We start from the raw sequence: 24,494 nt of genomic DNA on the forward strand, positions 1-24,494 counted from the left end.
CTGCGGTGCTAACCTTTGCCCCCTGGTCTTTTACAATCAGTTAGGTCACATACGTCAACATATTTCGGTGGTGTATTCGTCGAACGAGACAAATATTACCATTTGTTGTGACTTTTTTTTATTTTACATAGTTCTAGCAAGTTAGCTGATGGCATAATAAGTACCTTCAATTTTTCAATCGATCGATTTTTTAATCAGTGTTCTTTCCCTTTCCTCACACTGATTTCTATATATTTTCCAGAGATTAGATCAGTCATTTAAAATGAATTGATACCATGTACTTAACATACTAAGGATGCATGATGATAATGGCAGGTCACTATTATCCTTCAATATGGCTTTAAAAGTTCTTGTTGCTATCAGCCCAGAATATGGCCCTGATGTAACAGGTTGATAAGATGAGGCCATCATTTTTAAAAGTGTTCAAAGTTAAAGAAGAAACCCCTGCTAATTTTACAAAGAGTGGCAATGAAATGCCACTTCAAATTAAACTCAAAACAAAACTCACAATTCAAACAAAAAGAAGGGAAAATATTCTCTTTATGAAATGAAAAGGTACAATGTCTTAAAAAGGTAATTTGTGGTTCAGTGTCTTGCCCAAGGACACTTCAACTTGCACACTGGAGAAGCCAGTGATTGAACTGCTCTACGGCTGGGGCTGTGAATGTTTTCATTTTTCCAGGTCCTTGTTATCCCCAAAGCAATTTCAGTCAAAAGCAACTGGTCTCGGTTATTTGTCTAGGAAAACTTCTCACCTCTCATCCATAGGCTTCATCAGTTCATATACGCATCTGACAAGGCTGGTACTGATCCAACTATATGAAGTGGAGAACCAGGTATTTAATCTTTAACACGGCTGATGATGTCACTGGAACCCTTTGTGCTCCAAGTGCCAACGACTGTCGTGAAGTGACAGTCGTTGGTGGGAAGTTGGTTTCAACTTCGTTAGTGCTCTATTGGAGTCGTTGGAGCCGTTGGAGTCACAGGAGGCCATTTCTGAACAGTTGTTCTTTGAGGTTAGATTGTTGAATCTCCTGGGAAGGGATGAAAGGGCAGCTTTGTAAATTGGAGATGAGTGGTGTCTCAGATCTCCTCTGTTTAGCGATGGTTTCTCTACTTTTACATTGACAGCTTCTTTTACTCCTCTTTCAAACCATCTGTCCTCTCTGTCCAGGATGTGGAAATTGTTGTCATCAATGGAGTGGGCTTTCACCTTGAGATGTAAGTGGACAGCAGAGTCCAGGCCTGGGGAGTTAGCTCTCCTGTGTTGGGCCGTGCGTTTATGCAGTGGTTATTTTGTTTCGCCAATGTAGAGATCCTTGCATTCCTCGTTGCATTAGAAAGCATAAACCAGATTGCTTTTGAGGGTGTGTGGTGTTCTGTCCTTGGGATGTAGTAGTCTCTGTCTGAGTGTGCTACTGGGTTTGAAATACACAGGGATGCAGTGTTTGTTAAAGATCCTCCTGAGTTTCTCTGATACCCCAGCCACATACAGTATGCTATGTTGTTTTTCTTGTTTTCCTTTTCTTTTTCAACCCCATTGGTTTTCTTTCTGGAAGCAGCTGCTGTTTTCACAAAAGTCCAGCTGGGGTAACCACAAGTTTTTAGGGCGCCACTCAGGTGTTTGCATTCTTCCCCTTGGGCCTGTGAGCTGGTGGGTACGTTATCAGCTCTGTGTTGCAGGGTTCTGATAACTCCAAGCTTGTGTTCCAAGCGGGGGTGGGAGTCAAAGAGTAGATATTGATCTGTGTGAGTGGGTTTTCTGTATACCCCTATGTGGAGGCTCCTGTCATTCTCCATATGGACGTCACAGTCTAAGAATGGAAAACTCTGGTCCTTGACTTCTTCTCTGGTGACCTTGATGTTACTGTCCACTGAGTTGATATGCTCGGTAAAAGTTTTGGATTCGAGTTTGGTGATATTCCTTTGAAGGAGTTCAAAGCCTTGTCCTCTACTTCCTTCATGTAAAGATTTGCCACAATACTGGATACTGGTGAACCCATGGCACAGCCGTGTTTTTTTCTGTAAAAATTTCCATTAAACTGGAAATATGTGTTGTTCAGGCACAAATCCAGAAGTTGGCAAATGTGGTCTAGTTTGAGATTATTTCAGTTGTGTAAGGAATTGTCCTGTGTGAGCCACTGTCTTACTGTGGCCAGAGCCTCCATGGTTGGAATACAGGCGAAAAAGGATGTCACGTCGTAGGATACCATGGTTTCATCTGGATCCATTTTTAAGTTTCAGAATTTGTTCAGAAAGTCTATGGAGTTTTGGATGTGGTGAGGGGTGTTGCCCACCAGTGGTGCCAGGATATTGGCTGTGTGCTTGGCAATGTTGTCGGTGACCAAATTTATGCTGCTGACAATGGGCCTGAGCGGGGCTCCTTCTCTATGGATTTTTGGGAGTCCATATAAGCAGGGGATTGAGTCTTGGGGATAGAGCCTATGATATTGTGATTTGTCAGTGCCCCCCTTCTTTTTGTAGTTTGCTGTAGACACTCTATAACCTTCTTTTTGTAACACCTAGTAGGGTCTCGTTTCAGAGTTTTGTAAGTGTTAGAGTCACTGAGTAGTGCAGAAATCTTTGCCTGGTGGTCAGTTGAATTGAGAACAACTGTGCATCTACCCTTGTCAGTTGGAAGGATTGTGATGTTGTGGTCTTTGCTCAGCGCTGCTACTGTTTTTCTCTCCCCACTTACATCTCAAGGAGAAAGCCCACTCCTGTGATGACAACAATGTCCAGGGACAACAATGTCCACATCCTGGTCAGAGAGGACAGATGGTTTGAAAGAGGAGTAAAAGAACCAATTGCAGGAAACTTCAAACAACACCGCAGAGGAATATGCCACCATGGCTCAAGTACATGAATTGTTGGACCAACAAAAGTATTTCTACAAAACTTTGCTGGAGCAATAGGAAAAAAGCTTCAAAACAAACAGGAGGATTGATGATATTTCAAAGCAAGTTCATGATTTCAACCTGAGTCTTCATTCCATACCATTTACCACATCAGCCATCGTGAGTCCCCAATACCATCGCTTACCTGTGTCTGAGTCTGCACAGACCCCGCCAGACACCACAGACAGATTAAAAGCCCACCTCCATCTCTCCATATAGCTTTCCCAAGTAACAGGCTTCTTAGTCAGGGCAGGACAGGTTGAAAGTATGTTGCTGTAAGATATATTAATGAATCAATCCAAGCTGGCGCCGCGAATGGCTGCCTCGATTTGTTGGTGCGCTTTGTTTTGTCTTGTTTTGTTTGTAAACACGTTTTTTTGTTTGGGTTCACGGCTCTCTTTCACCAGAGAACAACTCATGAACAATCGGGTAACAACTCCACAGGGTTTGTTTCCTGAATTTCTGGCTCCCACATCGGTTCTGGTGAACCTTTTAGTCAAAGGTGCCCTCACCTTTACAACTTTACGCCGTCGCAGGGGAAAACGAGCCGGTGCGCTGGGCAATATAAAAAGAGGAACTTCAGCTTCTGTTGAGGAGAGACAAGGACTTCAATTCATCCTCTGTTTTGTGCTTCACCGAGTCATGGCTGTGCGAGAACATCCCAGACTCTGCGCTACAGCTGGATGGATTCCAGCTTCACCGAGCGGACCGTAACACGCGTCTCTCTAGCAAAACAAAGGGTGAAGGTATTAGTTTCTACACCAACAGCGGCTGGTGCAACAACGTAATGGTGATACAACGGCACTGTTCTCCCCTCCTGGAAACTTTTATTATTAACTGCAAACCATTCTACTCCCCACGTGAGTTCGCTTCCTTCATTCTAGTCGGTGTTTACATTCTACCGGAGGCCTACGTGCAGGACGCACAGCGCGCGCTTGCCGACCAGATACTGGAAGTGGAGCGGACAAACCCGGACTCCTTAGTTATTGTCCTCTGGGATTTTAACAAAGGTAACCTCAGTCACGAATTGCCCAAATACAGACAGTTTATAAAATTTGCAACCAGGGAGGGGAACACTCTGGATCACTGTTACACAACAGTCAGTAACGCCTATCACGCCGTCACCCTCGCTGCACTGGGACACTCTGACCACAACATGGTCCACCTGAATCCTGCCAACAGACAAAGACTAAAACTCTCTAAACCTGTGGTGAGGACATCAAAGAAGTGGACCAGTGAAGCTGCAGAGGACTTAAAGGCGTGTCTGGACTGTACTGACTGGGATGTCTTCAGGACTTCTTCCACCAGTCTGGATGAGTACACAGAAGCTGTGACCTCATACATCAGCTTCTGTGAGGACTGATGTGTACCAAGACACACCAGGGTGACTTATAACAATGACAAGCCCTGGTTCACACCCAGACTGCGACAGTTGAGGTCTGACAAGGAAAGGGCTCTACACCTCTTACCACTACAGCTGCCCCTCCCCACCTCCCCTCCACCGACACCTCTGTCTGTCCTTGAGAGAGATGTTAACCGGCTCTTCAAGAGACAGAACCCCCGCAAAGCTGCTGGGCCAGATTCCGTGTCTCCATCCTGCCTGAAGCACTGTGCAGACCAGCTGTCTCCTCTGTTCACGGACATCTTCAACACCTCACTGGAGACATGCTGTGTGCTAGCTTGCTTCAAGGCCTCCATCATCCCAGTCCCCAAAAAACCAAGACCCACTGGACTAAACGACTACAGACCTGTCGCCCTGACCTCTGTGGTCATGAAATCCTTTGAGCGCCTGGTTTTGTCCCACCTCAAATCCATCACAGACTCACTCCTGGACCCCCTGCAGTTTGCCTACAGGGCCAACAGGTCTGTAGACAATGCTGTTAACCTGGCCACACACTTCATCCTACGTCAGGATCCTGTTTGTGGACTTCAGCTCTGCATTCAACACAATCATCCCGGCTCATCTGCAGGACAAGCTTTCACGACTCAACGTGTCCAACTCCACCTGCAGGTGGATCACTGACTTCCTGACAGACAGGAAGAAGCACGTGAGGCTGGGAAGCCTCACCTCGGACTCCAGGACGATCAGCACCGGCTTTCCGCAGGGCTGTGTTCTTTCTCCCCTGCTCTTCTCCCTGTACACTAACAACTGCACCTCCAGCCACCAGTCCGTCAAGCTCCTTAAGTTCGCGGATGACACCACCCTCATTGGACTCATCTTTGGTGGGGATGAGTCTGCCTACAGATGGGAGATCGACCATCTGGTGACTTGGTGCAGGGAGAACAACCTGGAGCTCAATGCTTCGAAAACAGTGGAGATGACTATAGACTTCAGAAAGAGCACAGCCCCACCCTCCCCCATCATCCTGTGTGACTCTCCAGTGGAAACTGTGGAGTCCTTTCGCTTCCTAGGCACCATCATCTCCCAGGACCTCAGGTGGGAGCCAAACATCAGCTCCCTCATCAAGAAGGCTCAGCAGAGGATGTACTTCCTGAGGCAGCTGAAGAAGTTCAATCTACCATGGACAATGCTGGTCCACTTCTACACTGCCATCATTGAGTCCATCCTCACCTCCTCCATCACCGTCTGGTACGCTGCTGTCTCTGCCAAGGACAGGGGCAGACTGCAGCGTATCATACGTTCTACAGAAAAGGGGATTGGCTGCAACCTCTCTTCTCTCCCAGAACTCTACTCTTCTAGGACCCTGAGGAGAGCAAGGAAGATAGCTGCTGATCCCTCCCACCCTGGACACTATGGCCCTCATTTATCAATCTCAATCAGATCTGAGTGCAGAATTGGTCGTAGGACAGAACACACGTGTGATTTATGAAACATTCGCATTTGACCAATCTCAGCGTACGAATGAGCGGCCCTTGATAAATGCGGCGGCTGAATTCGATCGTCAATAACATGTTACGCCCTTAAATATTCCTGGTTCGGAGGCCTCGCCCACTGAGGTCAAACATGGAGAGACAAAACACTGATTAGAAAATAAACTTTTCCGACACACAGATCGGCATCCTGAAATCCGACATGGAGCAAAATAAAGATGTGCTTTTTGGCAGTCGTAAGAGTGGAATAAAAGGGGCCCATAAAAACGTTGCATGGAACGGAGGCAGTCAACCCGAAGCAGCGCTCCACTGAGACCCGTGTGCATGTGTGCCCCCCCTCGCATTATAGGAGTAGCTTATACAGGTAACCACATTAAAAGCACACACTTTTGAAACTATGAATTTCAAGAAAAACTGGGATTATATTTAGGAAATACATTCAACTTGCTCAAAAGATCCATTTAATTCATTTTGTAATTATGGCTGCAGTATATTTCCACAGAACATGTCAGGAACGGTACGGGGATAGCACAAAAGGTGGACCCAATGCAGACACGGACAAAAAGTAAAGTAACAAATCAAACGTTTAATAGAATAAACGGACAAACGCAAAACACTACAAAGAATACAAATACAATGACTAACTAAACGAAATCGGGAACAACAGGAACAAGAAGACTACGGAAGATCAGAGAGACGGACGGGAACACGGGAAACTACGGAGAAAAACAGAAAACAAACATGATTAATCAACTTACTACGGGGAGCGTGAAAATCACAACAAGAAAGGGGATGCCAGTCCGGGGGGAATAGTTTTACCAATACAGGGTCGACAACGGTCCGGCGCTGCATGCCTGTCAGCTTGAGGTATTTATGGTGGTGAGGTAATCAGCATAACAGGCTGCAGCTTGGGGAAACGCCTACCGGACCTAGACAGAGACAAGGGAAAGACACATGCAGGGAAACACAGACAGAGGGAGACAAACTCACACAAAAAGGAAGAGAGGAGGGTACTGACAGGCGCTCTACCGGGCCTCCCAGGGTGAGCCCGGTAGAAATCCCGGATCAGGGACGGATCCAGGATAAGAGATCTGGAGACCCAACTCCTCTCCTCGGGACCGTAGCCCTACCAATCCACCAGGTACTGAAAACCCCGGCCACGACGTTGCACGTCTAAGATGGAACTGACTGTGTACGCCAGATGGCCATCAACGGTACGGTTGGGTGGTGGGGCGACGGCAGGGGGGCACAACATGCTGGTGGTTACAAGCTTAACTTGGGAAACATGGAGGGTCGGGTGGATCCTGAGGGACGCAGGGGGCTTCAGGGGGACAGCACTGGGGTTCACGATGGCCTCGATCTCAAAGGGCCCAATAAAACGAGGGGCGAGTTTCTTAGACGAGACACTCAGGGGGATGTCACGAGAATTCAGCCACACCCTTTGTCCAGGTCTGTATTTGGGTGCAGGGATGCGATGACAATCTGCCATCTTACAGTTATGCTCCGCCGTTCGGAGCAACGCCCCACAGGTCTCCCTCCAAATCCGACACACTCTTTGGAGATGGTGTTGAACGGATGGCACGGCTATCTCAGCTTCCTGGGTCGGAAACAGAGGGGGTAAGTAGCCCAACGAAGCCTCAAAGGGGGACATACCTGTAGCGGTGCTGGTCAGGGAGTTGTGGGAGTACTTGACCCAGGAGAGCTGCGAAGACCACGAAGAAGGGTTGCGGGCACAGATGCAACGAAAGAGCAGTCTCCAAATCTTGATTAGCCCTCTCAGTTTGGCCATTCCACTGGGGGTGGAACCCCGAGGATAAACTGACCTTGGCCCCTAAGGCCTGGCAGAAAGCCTTCCAGACCCGGGAGGTAAATTGAGGGCCATGGTCGGAGAAGATGTACCCAGGTATCCCATGGAGGCGAAATACGTGGTCCACGTCTCCATGGCCGACGGCAACTTCGGCAGAGGAACAAAGTGCACCATTTTAGAAAAACGATCCACTATCGTAACGATGGTGTCTTTACCTTGTGACACAGGGAGTCCGGTAACGAAATCCAGCGCGATGTGGGACCATGGTCGTCCGGGGACCGGGAGAGGACGAAGAAGACCAGCTGGAGGTCGATGAGATGCCTTCCCTCGAAAACACAGACGGTGCAGGCCAGGACAAACACTTTAGTATCAGGCACCATGGATTTCCACCAGAAGTGGCGACGAAGCAGTTTGAGGGTTCTGGTGATTCCGGGATGGCAGGAGAGACGAGACGAGTGTACCTGAGAGCGAACACTGGCAGGAACAAACCGGCGTCCCGGTGGTCCACCACCAGGGTGGGGATGCGAGCGCTGCGCCTGCCTGACCGTGGTCTCAATCTCCCAGGTCAATGCTGCCATGACATAAGATGAAGGGACGATGTTCTCCATACCGAACTCCTCCTCCTCGGCAGGTCCAAACTGTCGTGAAAGTGCGTCAGGCTTAATGTTCTTACTTCCTGGAATGTAAGTCAAGGTGAAATTAAAATTACCAAATAACAAAGCCCATCTGGTTTTGCGGGAATTAAGCATCTTGGCCGTCTGGATATAGGCCAGATTTTTGTGGTCCGTCCAGACCACAAATGGAACCTCTGCCCCCTCCAGCCAATGTCGCCACTCCTCCAAAGGCGCTGTTGGCGGCAGTCAAACGGAGTAGCGGGAGGGGTCAACCTGGTCATCTGAGAAACTACCTGACTGTAGTTACGGATAAATCGACAGTAGAAATTAGCGAAAACCAAAAATCTCTGAAGTTGTTTGCGAGAGGTAGGTGTGGGCCACTCGGTCACCGCCGTGACCTTCGCAGGATCAGCCCTAACCTGTCCGCTCTCCACAATATACCCCAAGAAGGCTACCGACAACACATGAAATTCGCACTTCTAGGCTCTCACAAATAACCGATTTTCCTGGAGACGCTGAAGAACCTGACGAACGTGCACCACATGTTGGTTAAAGTCTTTAGAGAATACAAGGATGTCGTCTAGGTACACAAATACGGAGCGGTTGAGCATATCCCGAAGCACGTCATTTACTAGAGCCTGAAACACAGCCGGAGCATCTGTTAACCCGAAAGGCATGACCAGGTACTCAAAGTGTCCGAGGCATATTTAATGGCTGTCTTCCACTCGTCACCCTCACTAGGTGATATGCGTTGCAGAGGTTGAGTTTCGAGAAGACGGTTGCGCCATGCAACGGCTCGAATGCAGAATTGATCAATGGTAGCGGGTACTTATTCTTGATGGTGATGTTATTAAGTCCCCGGTAATCTATGCAGGGACGCAGAGATTTATCCTTCTTGGCCACAAAGAAAAACCCTGCTCCCAGTGGGGAAGACGAAGGCCGAATAATCCCTGACTTGAGTGAGTCGTTTATGTAAGTCTCCATCGACTCTCGTTCGGGACCTGACAGATTGTAGAGACAACTAGTGGGAAAAGTAGATCCGGGCAAGCTGTGTACATACATCTACTGATGCCTAGTCTGGACACATCATCAGTGATGTTCCTGGATTCACTGGACGTTTCGGGTCTTTCAACTATCATACGCCCTCCTCCAGGTGACCCAGCCGGGGTTGATCAAGTCCCGGCTTGTGTCCAGACGGCTAGCTAGCTACCATGACTCCATGGATCTCCTCTTTTGAGCCACAGCCATCTTGAGGCCCTTTCTGCAGCTTCCGTGGTACTGCGGATGGCTCTCCTTCTCCTCTCTCCATCGATCCTTAAACTACTGTAGGCTCTGGCCAAGGAACGGGCTGCAAATCCTCTGCAACCAACCTCCACAGGGAAACACCTTGCTCTCCAGCCAGCCAGCTGACAGTCGCTGACCAGTCCTGCGTACTTGGACAGCTTCCTCTCAAAGGCTTCTTCCAAGCGATCTTCCCACGGGACTGTCAGCTCCAGTAGCACTGCTTGTTTGGTGGACTCCGACACGAGGACAATGTCTGGTCGCAGGGTGGTAGTAACTGCAATATGGCTGGGGAACTTCAGCTGTCTTTCAAGGTCCACCAACAACTGCAAGTCTCTTGCAGACATCAGGATGCCTGCAGATGCTGTTCTTCTGGCCGTGGTGGGCTTGTCCCCAGCTCTGACAAAGGCGATGGTTTCATTGGAGGGGCGGAACTGTTTAGCCTATGCCAGTCCTGCGGTGATGGCTTCCGCGATGGTCTTAAGGACTTGGTCATGCCTCCACCTGTACCGTCCATCTCCAAGTGCCCTTGCACAGCAACTGAGGATGTGTTCCAGGGTTCCTCGCTTGGAGGTGTCTCTGCTATGCCCCATGTGTGCAGATTTGAGGGGCTTGGGAGCACATCATAAACTGCCTGGATGAGGAATTTGATGTGTTGAGGCTCAGCTTTCCAAAGCTCTGCCCAGGTCACTTTCTCTCAACTGCGTTCTCCCATCTTGTCCAAGCACCCTGTTGCCTCATGCCCACAGCCTTGCAGGTTCTTGTCTCCTCCACTGTTGCTCTCACCTCGTCCTGGACAAGACGTCGCCCGTCCTTCCCCTTGGTGTTCAGCTGGGGAGATGGAAAAGATCCTAGCCCAGCTCTGCCTCGTGTGACCACTCCAACCAGGCACCTGTCCCGGAGCCTTCTATCTGCCTCTTCAACCGCTTCCTCTGCCCTCCATTTCCTGCCAGTCCTCACTTGGATCCCTGCCTTCACCACCTTCGGATCACTTGAGTCCCTGTACTGAACCACTTCTCTGGCTCTGGTGACCTTGAGTTCCTCCTCCAAGGATTTGAAGGGCAGTTTCAGTTTGTTGCTGTTGCCATAGAGAGCGATGCTGCTCAGGCTCTTTGGCAGCCCAAGCCATCAGGCCTACCTTCCTCTCTAAGGTCTCAACTGTCGAGATGGGGACGGAGTAGACCAGGAGGGGCCACAGGATCCTGGGAAGAATGCCGTGCTGGTATACCCAGGCTTTAAACTTCCCCGGTAGGCCCGACTTGTCCACGGATTTCAGCCAGCCATCCAACTCAGTGCATGTCGACTGGATAGATGTTGTGTCCCTCAGAGAGCAGTCAAACACCTTCCCTAAGCTCTTGACAGGCTTCTCTGAGATCGATGGAATGGCTGTGCCTGAGATGGTGAACCGGAACTTGTCTTCCACCTTCCCTTTCCTCAGCACCATAGATCTTGATTTGGCGGGTTTGAAACGCATCCTGGCCCACGCCACCAGCCTTTCAAGTCCCCTCAAAATCCAACGGCAGCCTGGGACTGATTCTGTCGTGACTGTGAGGTCATCCATGAATGCCCTGATGGGTGGTTGCCGTTGTCCGGAGTTCGTGCGGGGCCCACTGCACTCTGGCTCAGCAGATTTTGTGAGCATGTTCATGGCAAGCGAGAACAGTGTCACAGAGATTGTACACCCTGTGATGATGCCGATCTCCACCTTGTGCCAACTGGATGTTATTGCTCCTGAAGAGACCCTCATCCTGAAATTGCTGTAATGATCAGCGATGAGGTCTCTGCATCTGCTGGGTACATGATGTTTCGTCAGAGTGAGCTGGACGAGCTTGTGTGGCTCAGGGATCCTTCCCCTTCTCCAGAAGACTCTCAGGATTGTCCACAGACGCAGCAGGAGTTTGGGACAGTTCTTATACACTTTGTATGAAGTGCCACTCGGTCCTGGAGCAGAGCTCGCCCTTGCTCTGTGGACAACCTCCCTGACTTCCTTTAGCTGCAGCTCCGCCATGTCAAACTGCACTTCTGGTTCAGGAGGGTCTATGAGGATGTTTCACTCTCCCAGCTCCTGCACTCTTGTGGGGTCGCTGTACGTCTGCTTCAGATGTTGGTCTATGAGGCAAAAGCTCAATGGGGCAGTCGTAAGGACGGTGAGGAGGTAAAGATAGAGCCTTAGTTTTGCTGAAAACCTCGGCAAGATCGTGATACACGGGAGGTATGGAAGACAAATCAGGCGGATCAGGTAAAGCGGAACTGAGAGCACTAGGACAACTAGGAGGAGCTGAGCGGAGACAAGAAGAATGACAATGGCTACTCCAACTCACAATCCGACCTGTTATCCAGTCAATGACCGGGTTGTGAGTGATAAGCCAGGGAAGACCAAGAACTACTGGGGCATTAGTGGAAGGCATAACATGAAACGCTATAGACTCAGAGTAATTACCAGCCAGAAACATATTTAAGGGTAAGGTCTCAGCGGAGATCTGAGCGAGTTCGCTCCCACTGAGACTGTTAACACTTAAGGGAGTCTCCAGCTGGTTCACGGGGATGGCGTTAGCGGCAACAAACTCAGAATCGATTATATTAGTGTCGGCACCTGAGTCAATCAGTGCCTGAAGGGAATATTCCCTGCCCTCACAAGTCAAAACAACCTCCAGATTTATGCGCTGACAGAGATTATTTGGGACCACTGAACAACTCACCAGAACCCCGCCTGTAGACTGGTGAGTCTGACAGTTAACCGTCTCCGATAATGAGCTATCTGGTGATCTGGACTACCACAAAAAATGCATAGCCTGTTACGAAAACGCCGCTCACGTTCAGCGGGAGTCAAATGGCTACGACCTAGTTGCATGGGTTCCTCCTGGTCACGAGCGGAGGACAGAGGAACCCGACTACTCACGGGTACAATAGGGATCTGCTCGGGAAGACAAATAGGAGGATCAGGAGTCATGGGAAACACTGACCGTCTCTCGCGGCGTCTCTCACGCAGACGGCTGTCAATCTTGATAGCTAGGTTAATGAGCTCTTGGAGGTTAGCAGTCTCAGACCTACCTACTAAACTGTCCTTAACCTCCTCATTAAGCCCCTTAAAGAAAATGTTCTGAAGAGCCCGATCATCCCATCCTAACTCTGCCGCTAACGTGCGAAACTCCACGGAGTAATCCGCCGCACAAGCGGAACCCTGGTGTAAATCCAGCAACCGGTTGCTGGAATCGCTATTAGAGACGGGATGATCGAACACAGACAAGATCTCACTGGAGAACTGTTGGAACGTTGCCTGCCGAGTCAGGGGATTGTTCCAAAACGCAGCTCCCCAGACTCGAGCCCTACCTGACAACAAGCCCAGCACATAGGCTATCTTGGTGCTATCGTTAGCGTATGTGAGGGGCTGTTGACCGAACACCAGAGAGCACTGGAAAAGAAAAATCCCGCATTCACCCAACGTTCCACAATAACGCTCAGTTGCTGGAACATAGGGCTCACGAGGGAGGAGAGTACTCACGGTAGTAGCGGGTGACTCAACATTCCCGGGAGCAGCAAGGAATGGTCCCACCTGTCTTGACTCCAGACGAGCAACGCAGGCAGTCAACTGACTGAGATTCTCCAGAATTCCTTGCAGCGTCTGTGAATGCTTACCGAGAAGTACTCCTTGGGAAGTGACCGTGTGACGCACGGAAAAACCCAAGGGTTCGGTTTCCATGTCCGCAGGGTCCATGTTATGGCCGGACCGTTCTGTCAGGAACGGTACGGGGATAGCACAAAAGGTGGACCCAATGCCTGGTGCCTTCAGACGCACATGAGTACAATCAATTGCTCCAACCACAATTTTTTTTAATTTTTTTTTATTCGTTTTAAGAATCCGTTTTGATCTGTTCTTAATATGTGACTGCTTATGCTTAATGACAGCTGATGTTTGTTAATTATTTTCAGCCAGATTTTGCTGTGCTGAACCGCAAATACACAAGCTGAAATTTGCATACACGATCTCAGACCAGACGTGAGATTTGATCTTAGCTCCCGCTCACGTCCAAATTGATAAATGCCGAAGTTTGCTAGGAAATGGTTGTACGCACGTTTTTCTGCCGTGCGTTCGTTTGATAAATGAGGGCCTATCTGTCTGAACCTCTCCCCTCTGGCCGGAGGCTGCGGTCCATCAAGACCAAAATCTCCCGCCACAAGAACAGTTTCTTCCCCTCTGCCATCATGCTTTGGAATTCTGTTAGAGCACTTAACTGTCATTGGTTATATTAATGACATCTGGAACTCATACGTTATATTAACGTACCCAAATCACAGGTGTGACCTTTTTCACTGGACACTTTAACTTGCACACTACCACCTGCACTGGTCATGCAAATACACTCACTTATATTTTGTATATATATAATTCAATGCTATATGTTTAGTTTGCTTGTGTTCATGTTTATATTTATGGAGGCACTGTCAAATCAAGTAAAATTCCTTGTAATGAAAATTGCCTGGCAATAAACCTGATTCTGATTCTGATTCTGATTCTGATTAACCTTACTTCATTTGATATTCCTGTTATTACTGTGAGGCGGCTTTTGTGTTGTTCAAACCCTGCTATCAGTTGAAGAGACCCTGTGAATGGACTGAATGGATCCACAGATTTTGGAATCTTAGTGATTTAAAAAAAGCCAGCTGCTTTTTTTAACTGAGTGTCTGACACTTTCTTGCTGTATTCCATAAAAAAAATAAAGGTAGTAGTGGTATAAATATTACAGATGCATTATGATGCACTACTCACACAGTAAATGTATCAATACTTAGTGGTGAATATAAAAACTAACATCCGGTAACGTTTGAGGTATCTCTTTATTTTATATTTTATTATTATTTTATTTGGTATAATTTATTGATTTTATGTTGTTTGTCTTTTTATTTTATATGGTATCATTTATTGATATGATGTTGTTTGTCTTTTTGCTACATTTGTAAAGGGTCACCACACAGAGAAATGTGAGTGACTGGTGCCAACAGAAGGAAGAGCCCATCTTTGGAGGGGCATATTTGGGGTCAGACTGCATGGACATTTTTAGTTCTCAAATGTGAGGTGATGATGAATGGATGGATTTATACGTCATTCTACAACACAGGGTTGCACAACCAAATGCAAATTGTATTCACTTTATGCTACACGAAAGAAAAATGTTTTATTGAGGAGTATCCTCACTGATTCAGTTTTTGCATTCATTTATATTCTCTGTCCTTAATGTGCACAATACTTTTATTCATATCCACATTTATTGTAATTGAAACATGTAATAAATGATGATCATAGTTTAATGTTTTACTGCTGTGATTTTACAGTGCTGAGTGTATTAACATGGACTACCCTTTTTCTATAACGTTGATAACATTAGCTAACATACTGTAAAAAGAGCATTATAACTGATTACAAGTTGTGACAAAAACCTCTATCAATGTCTTCTCTTCTGATTACAATACTGTACATGTTGCTAATGTTAAAATTCATACCAGATTTGCACCATAAAAAACATCAACAAACTTTTGGCAAGACTTTCATAAGAACTTTTATTGTACATTAAAATCTGAATTCATTTCAACAATTATATTATCCATGTAAACCCTGTGAATATAATTGTGAGCCTCCCTGCTCACAGGACAGACGGAAAATGAGAGACACAGCGTTGTCAGCGGTTAACCGTTTATTTCCCGCTTCTTCTCTCCCCCCCAACCGTGACTCAACGTCTTTCTCGTGCACGGACGAGCGGCCGTCCCTCTGACGGCCGTGGTCCGGTGTCTGCTGCCTCCTTGATTGGTCCCGCTCTGGTCCTCCCATAGGACCCAGTCTACTGCAAGAGACAGAACCAGGTTACAACCGTGCTTATATAGCTGACTGATTACCTGATTCTGTCCAGCTGTCTGATCACCGGCCGAGCCACTCCTCCCTCTCCTCCAGCAGTCGACACCTTAACCACACCCCACTACCACATACCCCCACCGCCCGACTTAGGCCGGGATCCCACCGGCCGCAAGCCCACTCCCCCCCCCCTCCGCGGAGCGGGAGAGAAAGTCAGCCACGACCATGCGGTTACCCGGCCTATGGATCACCTTGAACCGGAACGGCTGTAATGCCAGATACCAGCGAGTGATCCGCGCGTTGGCATCTTTCATGCGGTGGAGCCATTGGAGCGGGGCATGGTCCGACCAGAGGGTGAATGAGCGCCCCAGGAGGTAGTAGCGGAGGGCCCCGACCGCCCACCGTATGGCGAGGCACTCCTTTTCCACCGTACTGTAGTTCACCTCCCGCTGAGCCAGCTTTCGGCTAATGTACAGTACGGGGCGGTCGATCCCCTCCACCTCCTGGGACAAAACGGCCCCCAGCCCACTGTTCGAGGCATCGGTCTGCAGGACGAAAGGGAGAGAAAAGTTAGGGGTGTACAAGAGTGGCTCCCCACAGAGGGCTCGCTTCACCCTCTCAAACGCCAGCTGACACGGCTCCTTCCACTGGACCGGATCTGAGGCACCCTTTCGGGTCAGGTCGGTGAGGGGGCTGGTCAGCTCCGAAAAGGCTGGAATGAACCTCCTATAGTAACCGGCCAGCCCCAGAAACCTCCTGACCTCCTTTTTTGTCTTGGGTGTCGGGCAGGCCGCCACTGCTGCGGTCTTTTGCACCTGTGGCCGCACCTGCCCGCCCCCCAAGTGGTACCCCAAATACCGTACCTCCCTCCGTCCAACCGCACACTTCTTCGGGTTGGCCGTGAGCCCCGCCTTCCTCAGAGACTCGAGCACCGCCCCCACCTGCTGCATATGCTGCTCCCAGGACTCACTGTGAATGATTACATCATCCAAGTAGGCCGCAGCATATGCAGAGTGAGGCCGCAGTACCCGGTCCATGAGGCGCTGGAAAGTAGCTGGGGCCCCGAACAGCCCGAACGGAAGTGTGACAAACTGGTACAAACCGTACGGAGTGGAGAAGGCCTTCTTTTCCCTGGACTCCGGCGACAGGGGAATCTGCCAGTAGCCCTTGGTCAGATCCAGTGTCGTGAAAAAGCGAGCCGTGCCCAGCCGATCCAGGAGTTCGTCGACCCGGGGCATTGGGTAGGCATCGAATTTGGACACCTCATTGACCCTGCGATAGTCCACACAGAACCGTATTGACCCATCAGACTTGCGAACCAGCACAATGGGGCAACACCAGTCACTGTTGGACTCTTCTATTACCCCCATCTCCAACATGGCCTGAAGCTCTGCCAGAACCATTTTCCTCTTGTGTTCTGGCAGCCGATAGGGTCGTGAACGCACGGTCACCCCTGGGGGTGTTTCTATGTGGTGGTGTATGAGGCTTGTGCGTCCTGGCAGGGGCGAGAACACATCCGCAAAACGCTGCTGCAACGAGGCCACATCTGCTACCTGGCTCGGTGAGAGATGGTCATCAAAGGGGACCGGCGCTGAATAGTTCGATTTTTCCACCTCCGGCCCCAACTCATCTCTCTCGATCACCGTAGTAGCCAGAGAAACAGCAGTCACCTCCCTCCAGGCTTTAAGGAGGTTGAGGTGGTAAACCTGTGTGGCTCCGCCCCTGTCTGAACGCACAACCTCATAGTCAACATCCCCCACTCGCCGTGTGACCACAAAGGGCCCTTGCCACTTGGCGAGCAATTTGGAGCTAGATGATGGTAGCAATACAAGCACTTTATCTCCCGGTGAAAACTGTCTAAGTTTTGCCCCTCTGTTGTACAGACGCTGTTGACGTTCCTGGGCCTGGAGCAAATTCTCCCGTGATAACTGACCCAGTGAGTGGAGTTTTGCTCGCAGGTCCAGGACGTGCTGCACCTCGCTCTTGCTGGTGCTTGGACCCGCCTCCCAGTTTTCCTTAACCAGGTCCAAGACACCCCGCGGTTTTCGGCCGAACAGGAGTTCGAAGGGAGAAAATCCCGTGGAGGCCTGGGGAACCTCCCGCACTGCAAACAACAGAGGGTCCAACCATTTATCCCAATTACGGCTATCCTCGTGCACGAACTTACGAATCATGTTCTTTAGTGTTTTGTTAAACCGCTCCACCAGGCCGTCGGTCTGGGGATGGTACACACTAGTCCGGATTGAACGGATGCCCAGTAATTCGTATAGTTCGCGTAGTGTACGTGACATAAAGGATGTGCCCTGATCCGTCAGGATCTCTTTCGGGATCCCAACTCGGGAGATAACTTGAAACAATGCCTGTGCAACACTCTTTGCAGAGATATTGCGCAGAGGCACCGCCTCGGGATATCGGGTTGCATAGTCCACTAGGACTAACACAAAGCGATATCCCCGTGCACTCCGGTCTAATGGCCCGGTGAGGTCCATGGCAATTCTATCAAATGGGACCTCCATTAGTGGTAGTGGGCGCAACGGCGCTTTTGGGGTGGCCGGCGGATTGACTAACTGACATTCGCGGCAGGATGCACACCACCGACTTACATCTGCGCGAATGCCCGGCCAATAAAATCGGGCCATGATCCGGTTCAGTGTTTAATCATAGCCTAGGTGGCCCGCCATGGGGTTATGATGAGCCGCCTGGAAAATTGTTTCCCGACGGCTTTTGGGCACCAACAACTGGGTGAGTTCTTCGCCTGTCCGAGCGTCACGACTCGCTCTGTATAGCCTGTCCCTAATGACAACAAAATATGGGTGAGTGAGTGCTGTGTTAGGGTGGACCTGGCACCCATCAATTTTCATCACTTGGTTAAAGGCATGACGGAGGGTCTCATCCCGAGACTGCTCAAGTGGAAAATCTTCCATGGGGGCTATCTGCAGGGCCCCCGGAGCCAGCCGTGCTGGCCCCGCCGGCCCCACGCCCCCCCCCGACGGCGTCGGGATGAGGCACCCCGTCTCACCACTAAGCACGGCACACCACTCGCATTTCCCTGACGTACGTGACCGCACCCTCATAGTTTCCCCCGCTAAGCTAGCAAACCCTGGCCAATTCGTGCCCAAGATTAGAGGGTGCGTGAGGCGAGTACTAACTCCAGCCCTAACTTTATGCTTTTTCCCTTTAAAAAGAATTTCTAGAGCCACCACCGGATAATCGTGAATATCCCCATGCACACACCTCACCTTCACCCACGATGCCTCTAGCAAAGCCCCGGGTCGAACCAAGCGCTGGTGGATCATGGTCTGTTCACAACCAGAGTCCAGCAGAGCTTGGTGTGTACCCCCCTGTATACATACCGGTATCCGGTACGTCCCTTCCGGACCGGGGGAGGGAGCTGGCGGTCCCGCAACCCGCACCACTTGTCCCACCTCCATGAGGGGGCACTCCGCCCGGAGATGGCCGGGCTGCCCACACCGCCAGCACCCCTGCCCTGGCGTCTGAGGAGCCCCCCGGGGTGCCGGTCGATCAGACACGTAGGCTGGGCCCTGCGGAACAGAAGGCAGTGCGTTACTAGTGGACCAGAGCGGGGCGGGTTCCGGGTGTGTGGGCGTGTGCGAGGCAGGGTGCGGTGCAGCGGCCGCCGGGAATCTCCTCCTCGGGGCCGGGGTGGGACGGCCCGCAGGGATCGCCGCTGGCCTGGCCTCCTCCCTCATGCTCCGCCGGGGAAGGGAGAGATGGTCCTCCGCGAGGGCGATCGCTGCCTCGATGGTGGGGGGACGGTGGCACTGGACCCAGTTGGCGGTGGACGAGGGTAAGCCGGCGATAAACTGCTCCAGCGCCACCTGTCCCACGACGTCCTCGGCGGAGTGGGTCCCCGGCTGGAGCCAGCGCCTCGCTGCGTCGAGGAGCCGCTGCGCGAAGGCGAAGGGGCGGCCGGCTTCCTCAAAAGAGAGCCCCCTGAACCGCCGCCGGTGTCCCTCTGGCGTACTGCCCAGCCGGTCCAGGATGGCTCTCTTCAGGTGGGCAAAGTCATGGCGAGAGGCCGCCGGCAGGCTGTGCGCGGCCAGCTGCGCCACGCCGGTAAGCAGGGGAAGAAGCCGGACCGCCCTCTCCTCCTCCGACCACCCGCACGCCTCCGCCGTGCCCTCGAATATGTCCAGAAATGCCTCCGGATCATCCTCTGCTGTCATCCGTTGAAGGGCAACAGGCGGAGGCCGGCCGCGACTGGGCTCCGGGTCGGGCTGGGTGGCCGGGCGCTGCAGCAGCCCCTGCAGGAGAGCACGATCTTCCCTCTGGGCCGCCGCGATGTCGGCCAAGGCACGGGACTGCTGCTGCTGGAGAGCGGTGGTGCTCTCCTGCATCGCGGCGAGGTGCTGGAGGGCCAGCGCCAGCGGATTTGGGGCTTCTGACATGTCCCTGTTCAGGCGCCAGATGTGAGCCTCCCTGCTGACAGGACAGACGGAAAATGAGAGACACAGCGTTGTCAGCGGTTAACCGTTTATTTCCCGCTTCTTCTCTCCCCCCCAACCGTGACTCAACGTCTTTCTCGTGTACGGACGAGCGGCCGTCCCTCTGACGGCCGTGGTCCGGTGTCTGCTGCCTCCTTGATTGGTCCCGCTCTGGTCCTCCCATAGGACCCAGTCTACTGCAAGAGACAGAACCAGGTTACAACCGTGCTTATATAGCTGACTGATTACCTGATTCTGTCCAGCTGTCTGATCACCGGCCGAGCCACTCCTCCCTCTCCTCCAGCAGTCGACACCTTAACCACACCCCACTACCACAATAATACTTATATACAGAAGAATGAAATTAATAAGAATTAATTCAGTGCAAAATTGACATTCAAGTGCATCTATGTACAACAGTAATAATAAAATATGCAGTATGTCAGCTCCCTCAATGCCATGTTCTCTGTAGCTCTGTCAGCCTGTCACCGGAGGTAGTCTCCACACACTGGCTGGATGGACAGAGAACATTTTAATGGTTAGAAATTGATCATATTGTAAACTATAGAGGAAAAGCCTTAGTTATAAAAAAATAAAATAAAATGTCTGCTGTACTATTTTACATTAAATAGCAATAGAAATGTGAGGTTTTCATGCCATGGTGACTGTCACGCTGTTTTTATTCCTGAAACAGAAGAGATTATTTTCAATGGCTTATTCGTTAAATATTTTTAATGTCTGTTATTAATAATGCAGTTGAAAGGACTTAAAAAATAGTGTACAAACATTAATTCTTAACACACTGAGCTATACTTCAGACAGTATTCTGTGGTGTAAACTAGTTAAATTAGTCGATTTTCATCGGCTGATATCCTGAGTCTTGAACAAACAGCACGTCATTATCAAACAGAAGGTAATAATATAATAATGTAATATAATGCCGTTATCGTTCCATTTTTCACCTTATCTACCGTCAAGTAACAACAATGACAGCTTACACAGTGTAACTTCAGCTACAATAACAATACAAGGTTAACGTTATTTTTCCTGTTACCAAACGTAGTACTACTACAGTAATGTAGGCTGAGTTAGGTGTACAGCTTACCTCCAATTATTTACCTCCAAGCTAATGTTGTTAGCAGCAGTGGCTCAGATATGTCAGGTTGCCGATAGAAGTGGGCATGCACATGACCCCTCCTGGGGTCCAACTCAGGATCCAATCGATGCACTCCCCAAGCTCCTCCCTTTCCTGTCCATAGTTGCAAACCTTCAAGATAGCAGCGTCCGGGTTGGTTTCTTTTTGGAGGCTCGCAAACCTATGAGTGACGTCACCGTAACTCTGTCCATTCATTATACACTCTATGCACAAAACGCAGACAAGTCAGCTACCCAATGAGGATTTTCGTTCAATCCAAGCACATATATTGACTCATATTACTCGTATCATACACGTACACGACAAAACTGCTTAAAAAGTACTTGTTTCAGCCGCCAGATGTATTGATTTGCATAATATGCATTTGCTCTGGGAACTCTCGGTTGGAGATCTTTTGGGAAGAGGTGGAAATACTGGTTGCTGATGCTGGATAAATTATCTTCTATTACCACCTATGTTGGTGATAGACAGGCAAATCAACCAATCAGATCAACTAAGCATATGACGTACTAATAGCATATAAGCAAAGCTCGGAATGTAAACAACATGTCGGTAAAGGATATTTGCCATTTCTGAAACGTGCATTTATGGATAAAAGGCACAATTTCAGGTGGCCGGTCCATATTCCAACAGAAGGATCCAAGAGAAAAAAGCATGAGCAAGCGGCTTACTCAATAGTTCCGCTCATCTCATCCACGGAAGCCACCGTTGTTTACTCTGAACAGTCACTTCTCGAGTAAAATACAATGCAGCTTGTCTCGCGGGGCTACAATTCTAGCACATTGCAATAACAAAATAGCCCATCTTCCAACACCCCCAATAATCACCACTTGGATGCCCCCGGAACTATAAATATGGTGCCTGTTTCCGGGGGAGGCCTTTTGCCCAAACACCCTGGAGACAAAAGAGACCGGTGAGTACATTTCACACACACTTTGACATTCCCAATATACAGAACTATAGTAATTGATAACTGAAACTCTGCAACAGTCTCATCTCTTTTTAGCTCTGAATGAAGCTGCATTAGCGTCCGACATCGCTGGAAAGCAGAGTCCATGTTTACTCGCGTCTCGCCTCTTGACGCATCAGTTCTTCGCCACTCTTTGCTATCTCTCACAGACCACTCTACTTCTCTGTCTCACTGCAGAGAAGCGCGCGACTCGTAAGCAGTGACAGCGGTAAGCAACTGGAAGGGATGCTGTGACGATGACAGGCAGGAAGCTCGGAAAATGATTGGTAATACTTCTATCAGAAATATATGATAATTAAATCATAGATATTGATGAGTTTCAATAACTGGTAGATTTCTATTAGGTTTTAGTGTGCCATACACGTATTAGGAGCATTTTAAGCTCACAAAAGAAGTGTCAAAATGCCAGAAAGGTAAGAATTGCTTTATTTTTCATACTCTGAAAGTGTATGTGTCTATCAAGAAGCGGGTAGATGTTCATATTAGGTAAATAATACCTAATGTGAACATCTAGCTGCTTCTTGATAGACACATCTGTACTCTCACAGAGTTCCTGATGTCCTTGAGGATTGAGGATTGGGTCTTTAACAACAGTATCTCCATCATCTCATCCACAATTCTTTCCTATGTGTAATTGGTTTTCTTCCCAGTGTTAAAGAAAACAAATAATCCTCGGTCGTATTAAACATTACAAAATTTGTGATGATGCTGATTTAAGAAAGGCACGCATTAATATTTATGGCTATGATTGTGAAAACATCTGAGAGATAACCCCTAAACTTCTCCATATGTTATGGTAAATGGACATGTACTTATATAGTGCCTTTCTAGTCTTCTGACTACTCAAGGCGCTTTCACAGTGTTTCTCACATTCACCCATTCACAGAGACATTCACACTGATGGCAGTACATACCATCTAATCTGATCATTCACACCACATTTACACACCCATGCGCAGCATGAGGAGCAATTCGGAGTTTAGTGTCTTGCCCAAGGATATGTGGACTGGGGGAGGTGGGGATCAAACCGCCGATCTCTCGAATGGAGGACGACCCACTCCCCCACTGAACCACAGTCGATGGAGTTCTCACCATGGTCAGCTGTGTAGTACAGCCAATGTCTCACTGCCTGTCCTGTCTATTAGGACATAAAGCCAATAAACAGACAGCACAGCAGCCCCACCTCCAGCCTAACTTTACCCGACAAACCTCCTCCTCACCACGGCAATCAACACAGTGCTTTCTTTAAATCAGCTGGGCTTTTATACTCATCTGGAAATTGAAACGTGATCTGACTAACAAGCAGTTATGAGTATCCCGTATCACCCAGTGCCCAGGGTTAATTTTGACAAGTCATTTGCAGTCAACACACTCTTATTTGAGTCTGTTTTACTCAATATAAGTTCAAAATATTTTAAATGCATTCCTTCTCTTGTCTTAAACCAAAACATATTATTGATCAATTAAATTAAGTGTCTTCATGAATAAAACAATGAACTCCTTCTATGTTGATGTCAGATCCCTGTATGTCATTTTACATTGCAAACTAATGAAAAACAGAATGCATGGGAATTGGAGAAAAGCCATGTGGAAATGTTGCAGTTAGCTTACTCCACCGAGGCGTTCCCAAGCAAGTGTGAAGATATAATCTCTCCAACTACTCCTGGGTCTTCATCGAGGCCTCCTCCCATTACCATACTTGAGGGTAGGAACAAAGATTGACTGGTAGATCAAGAGCTTTGCCTTCTGGTTAAGCTCTTTTATGGTCACAACGGTGCAGTAAACTGATTGCAATACTGCCCGCGCTGCTCGGTTTCTCCTGCCAAGCTCACATTCCATTGTCCCCTCACTCGTAAACAAGACCCCAAGGTACTTAACACCTTTACTTGGGGTAAGAACTCTTCCCTACCTGGTGTAAGCAGTCAACTGGTTTTCTCTTGAGAGACTTAGACTTAGACTTCTCTTTATTGATCGCTTTGGGATGACTCCCGCAAGGAATTTCCAGCAGCTGATGATAAAATATGTATGACTGTATATGACAGAAATGAGCAGTAAGATTATATCATTGCACTTAAGTGGTGGATAAAGTTATTGCGCAAAGAAAAGAAGGTAAGTGTCCAGGTATGTATGAGTAGATTGTTAATGGCACAGTGAGTGGCTCCCACTCCTTCCCTTCTGTCCTCTTTATTTCCTCCTCCCCCCAAGTGAGGAGTTGTAGAGGATAATGGCCTGAGGGACAAAGGAGTTCTTGAGCCTGTTGGTCCTACACTTAGGCAGGCGCAGTCTTCCACTGAACAGGCTTCTCTGGTTGCTGATGACAGTGCAGGGGGTGGCTGGCAGTGTCCATAATGTCCAGCAGTTTGTCCAGTGTCCTCCTCCAGTTTCATGCCGACCACAGAGCCAGCGCGCCTGATCAGTTTATCCAGTCTGGAGGTGTCCTTCTTGGATATGCTGCCCCCCCAGCACACTACAGTGTAGAAGAGGACACTGGTGACCACAGACTGGTAGAACATCCACAGCAGTTTGCTGCATATGTTGAAGGACCGCAGTCTCCTAAGAAAGTACAACCCGCTTTTTGTCTTCCTGTACAGATGGCTGGTGTGTGTTGTCCAGTCCAGTTTATTGTCCAGCCACAGCCCGAGGTATT

At 49.2% G+C, this 24,494-nt stretch overlaps 1 protein-coding gene across 1 annotated transcript in view; it reads left to right on the forward strand.

Annotated features, from left to right (window-relative positions):
• LOC310962982 (glycine receptor subunit beta-like) overlaps positions 1–24,494 on the forward strand; it is a gene marked incomplete at its 3' end in the record, with an annotated part of 302,029 nt that overhangs the window by 85,121 nt on the left and 192,414 nt on the right. The gene's annotated exons all lie outside the window — the stretch shown is intronic.

Source organism: Echiichthys vipera, assembly GCF_963691815.1.
Source record: "Echiichthys vipera genome assembly, chromosome: 2".
In the NCBI taxonomy this organism is placed as follows: Eukaryota; Metazoa; Chordata; class Actinopteri; order Perciformes; family Trachinidae; genus Echiichthys; species Echiichthys vipera.